Consider the following 5,258-nt stretch of genomic DNA (forward strand, 5'->3'; position numbering starts at 1 on the left):
AAGTAAAAAAACTGTTGGGTTTTTTTTCAAAAAATTGGAGTATTTTTTTTCCTGATTACTAAGAGGTGCACACCAGTTAATATCTGGTGAACACTTGTTAATAACATTAACAATATTTTGCTTGAATTAAAAACAAATTATCTTTAAAAAAAATTTTAAATATTATTTATTTATTTTTTTTACTTCAGCGTCCCTTTCGGGGCTTTAAGCGTACTTTATACTGAGGATGTTTGTTTTATGGCCCACTCCGATCATCTTTTGACTTATTTTAAAAGTGTTTCCAGTTGTCTTTTAATGATAACTGTATTATTTTTTGGCCAAAATTAAATTAAAAAAAGACTTGCCTAGGTAGGACATAGTTTCTGCAGAACGGCAGTAGTTTATTTCGTCTCCAAGTTGTGGGCTCAGGGTAAGTCCACCCCCACTTCCCATCAACAGTTTGTTTACACTCTTTCTCACTATCTTTAAGTTCCTCATAACCTCAACCTAACATTACTGGTGCCACAAAAATCATGAGCAACATCAGAGCTATCACGCCGTCCAGTTTTGATCCAGATCCCAGCTCAGACGAGGAAAACAAAGACGTACATGGATCTATTTGTCTACGAGTGCAGGCTTGGTAATGACGCGGAGCAGCGAGCTTGTGGTCTGCCCAGAATATTTTTTACATAACAATTACGATTTTTTTAAACTGCATTTTTCCTCTTTTTTTCAATGAATTTACACATTATTACTCAGAAAGGACATTTTAGTCTTATTTTCTTGTATTATATATCATATGTCATCAAAAAACCAGACTTTCATCAGAACGCCTGAAAAAGCAGCTTTATTTTTAAGCACAAAAACATGACACAATCTTAGACACACCTCCAAGTAGGTGTTTGTGCGTTCAAGACAAAAGGATTGTTGTTGACAGACGCATCTCCGCAGACAGAGATGACCTTTTTCCTCTCATGAACTGGCTCAGCAGCATTTGGTTGCAATGAAAAGGAAAGCAGAGATAAGGACGAAACAAGGAGAAGGGGAGAAGACTGCATGCAGGTGAAAAACAGAACAAAAAACAAAGAAAGTAGAAAGAAAGACAGTGAGAGTCAGACAAATATCGGTGTTCACCTGTAATCACCTGGTGCGAGTCGGCCTCGGCTCGCCGCCATCCAGCGACTAACACTGAGCTGGCCTTCAAACATCTACCTCCTCTCCTCACTTTCCTCTCTTTTCACAGCCAGAGCAGACCTTGATGTTTTTTCCAATAATTGGCAGCAGAGGTTGACTTTTTTTTCTCCACCCCCCCTGTTCTTTTTTTCTGTTTATCTTTTTCTCCTTTTTTCTGCTCTTCCTCTTCCTTCAGAGATGAATAGTTGGCGCGGGATCAAAGGCGGGCTCCGACCGGCCGGCCGGTCTGACCGCCTCAAAGGGGCGTCGGGCGCTGGCGTGGGCCCAGGTGCTGCACACGGCCACATCCAGACGAGCGCCGCAGATGGGGCCCGCGGAGGCCTCGACCCCCCCACCCCGCTCCGCGGGAGAGGTCAGTGGCTAAAGTATCAGAGCGTGTGCTTCCTGTAAGATGATCCGCTGCAACTGATTCCCTTTTGTTCCCATCTGTCTTCTTCTTCTTCGTGTCCTCGCTCCATCACAGCTCGGAGGTAAACATTCTGCCGGACCCACGAGCAAATGTTACAGAACACCCACCTCCAACTCCACCCCTGCTGTCAACGTGTAAACGTCAAAACCAATGTGGCTGAAAAAGAACCCAAACATCAGGTAACTTTACACAAATGAACAAGACCTAAGAATGAAAATATATATTCAACACCAGCTCAGCTTCTCGAGGGTGGCGACTTTCTCTGGATTCTCACAGAAAACCTGCAGCACCTGGAACGGAGCAGATATACATTTGCGAGAAAGAAGATAAAGCAAGTATTTTTCCATAAGCGGCGCGCTGTCACGCATGAACTCCCCGGCTTCTGCCATGTGTTTAAGATTAGATGTACTCTTTTATGAAACAAGAACGCAGTCAACAAACTTCAGCTGTTTCCCTGCTGTTCATGAATCAATTACGCTCTGTCCACGCCCTCCCCACACGGCCCGCGCCAACACAGCAACCCAACATGTTTAAGAAAAGATTCTTCATGTTTCTGATCACTCATGATCGTCTAATCCTATTTTCATGTCATTGCTGACATTTCTCTGCTCAATGGTCACTAATTTTTCTGTTTTGCTCAATTTTTTTGTCTCTTTTTATCACAAGAGTTGCCCTGTTGTAGATTTTCTGTTGGATTGATCTAGTTTGGATTTATGTGTGTTGTTTAAACACACATAAACCTATCAGTTATGGTGCAGATGAAAGAAAATATTTTAAAAAAAGAGTTAGTTTAAGATTCTTGTTGCACGCCAAAATTCAAATAAATAATTTAAATGATAAAAAGTTTCTGCTGATTGATGTGTTTTTAGTTGTAGTCGTAGAGTATCTCTGGTGATGTTTCAATATCAAAAAAATAATCTTTTGGGGGGCAAACGTTTTGCAAAGAGGGCCAGATTTGGTGAGGTGAATTTAATTGTAACATTTCTACACATAGCACACAAATACATCTTAATACAACTTAACCAAATTACTATCAATTTGTCTTTTTTTTTGCATTACCCAAATTATCTTTTGCATCATCTGACCATCTTATTCCCAGTTAGCTTGTCATAGATAGCATGTCCTGTCTGGTGTACAGACAGTGCAAATATGTGAGTTCTAGTTTTATTGGATCTCCGTACCGCATTTGATACAGTCGACCACGCTACGCTACTCAGACGACTGGGTGGCTGGGCCAGTACTAAACTGGTTTAAAATGTACTTGAAAAACAGGAAATATTTTGTGTCAATTACATGTGGAGTTCCCCAAGGCTCCATCCTGGGGCCACTTCTATTTAACATCTACATGCTCCCACTGGCCCTGGTTATAAAGAACAACAAGCCTTGCCTTGTTCGTCCTTCTTGACCATGAACTCCTTGAAGACAGCCACAGTCTTTTGGCTTATTATACAAACACAGTTTTTTACATTTCACTGAAAAATTATACCAATTTCCACCAGACCGTTAGCCCCCACTGTCAACTTATCTTTTTTATTTCCAGTTAATATTTTAGAAATGGTCTAGAAAGTGTCACAGAGGGTTGAGAGAAAGATTTATAATGGCTAAAAATGTAATTTAGCCAATTAAAATAATTAAATTGTACGTACAGTTTTTTAGAAAATCAAACTGCTGGCTACTATATATTATTGTTTTTATGACAGGAGCCTGTGGGCTGGTGGAAATTTGAACACGAGCCACATTTGGCCCATGGACCTGATTTAGGCTATTCAAGCTAGTACTTGGTAGTTCACTTTCAGCTTATCCCTTTCGGGGTCGCCACAGCGTAACAGCACCCACTGTTTCACATCAGTGTTTTGGCAGAGTTTTTACGCCGGATGCCCTTCCTGACACAACCCTGTACTTGAGGGGCACAGGGACCCAGTTAGGCAGCAGTGTCAAGGGTCTTGCCTAAGGACCCAATCTGGGTTGGGATCAGTGGACAGCCCTGGGAATCGAACCCAGGGCTCCTGCGTGTCAGCCCTTCACCTAGCCCACTGAGCCACCCAGCCGCCTAGGCTATTCAAGCTATTTACATTATTTACATGTTTGTGATCAAAACCTAAAGCTCTATCGTCAACTTAATCAATTTAAATTCAATTTGTTTCAGTTCTTCACAAGGGCACCAGGATTTACTTTGTAGCTGCTGTGGATCAGAGTTGGTGGTTTGGATCGTTTGGCTCATCGGGTCACGAGTCAATCTGAGCTCTTAGGCCTTTAGTGATGTAGGTCAGGTGACGTAGCTGCTCCATCGTTGCAGTGTGAGTGTCTGTGTGTCACAATAACGAAAATAAAAATCTATACAAAAACACATTTTGATCAATTGAAATGAACAAAATGAGTGATTTTTTTTTTGGTTGCAAACAGAAATCCTTGTTCTAATGTGGATCGGGATCACATCAGATGAGGATTCACACCTATCATCTGTTACATGCACTTGCACCTCCTCAGTACTCTGTTTATCCAGGAGATCTGTGTGAATGTCTTCATTAAAATGAAGCTGTGAGGAGTTTTCCCGACAAGTTCAAAAACACGAGCTGCTTGCATCATTTACCAACAAACTCAAACCTTGTTTTCTGACAGACTTGGGTTTGTCTTGTTTGATCTGCACCTCAGTTCAGGTGAGCTTTCACACCTGTCAGACAAAGCCGACTTTCCAAGGAAAGTCAACACTGGTAAAAATCAATCATGTTGAGGAGAGAGTGCAACCTAACCTGGTCTGGACCTGACAGTCCTGGTTTGGTCATGTTTGAGTCTCTTTTCAGCTGGTGGTTTTGATAAACTATTTACCTTAATGCAATAAAAAATATTTTTCATCAATACCCCCCCACCTTTTTGCTGTAAAAGGTTCCTACACGTTGACTGTAGCGAAGAACTGGACAGAGTGAGTGTGACATCACCTTTTGAAAATAGCTTACTTCAATCTCCAATTTTTGTGCGATACATTGCTACCATGTTGGAGACGTAGTCAGTAAGCAATTATCTAACCCTACCCCCTACCTTAACTCAAAATTAAATATGTAAACACGAGTGGCTTCGGAAAGTTCTGCTGCAAGTACTGTCATAGGTCAAAAATCATGGATATTCTAAAGAAACTACCACCATCGTCAGAAAAGGTAGAGTGGATAACCAATGGAAGCTTTTATAGATAAAGACTTGAGACTGTATCTTGTGGTGGAGAATGAGAATGTATCTCATTGTTCTAAAACATGTTCAGCTGCTAGCTAAACACTACTTTGTTGTACTTGATTTAAGAAGCGTTCCATATAAGCTTGTCTAATGATAAAAAAATAACTTTGTGTTATTTTAGGTTGTTGAGACCAGGGAATTTTTTTTCTTCCTTTGATTCTACACTCATCACCACTGAACTATTAGCGGTGGTGAGTTCAGGGGCAAATGGTACATCAATAAATAAGTTTGTTTGACCGTTTATAACTGGTTTAGTGGAACTGGATAAAAAGCAAAATGTCTTTAACATTAAGTTTTCTTGATTGGTTTGGTTTAAAAAATAATATCAACTACAGAATTCCAAAACACTGTAAAAAAAAATAGCATATGACAGCACAACACATTTTACTCATAACGCGTCTCTAATTGACGTTTGGTTAAGGACCCTCCGTGTCAATTTATGACTTGTGAG

General features: G+C 40.6%; 1 protein-coding gene across 4 annotated transcripts in view; it reads left to right on the forward strand.

The window, feature by feature from the left end:
- The window catches only part of LOC112157132 (axin-2), a 125,654-nt gene that overhangs the window by 46,854 nt on the left and 73,542 nt on the right, over positions 1-5,258 (forward strand). For 3 of the 4 annotated variants that reach the window (XM_036213787.1, XM_036213786.1, XM_036213782.1), the window contains exon 3: positions 1,349-1,761. The gene's annotated coding sequence lies outside the window, so the exon portion shown is untranslated. The remainder of the gene's footprint in view (positions 1-1,348; positions 1,762-5,258) is intronic. The other variant, XM_036213788.1, reaches the window with a different exon arrangement.

The sequence above is a fragment of the Oryzias melastigma genome, linkage group LG1 (assembly GCF_002922805.2).
Source record: "Oryzias melastigma strain HK-1 linkage group LG1, ASM292280v2, whole genome shotgun sequence".
Taxonomy (NCBI): domain Eukaryota; kingdom Metazoa; phylum Chordata; class Actinopteri; order Beloniformes; family Adrianichthyidae; genus Oryzias; species Oryzias melastigma.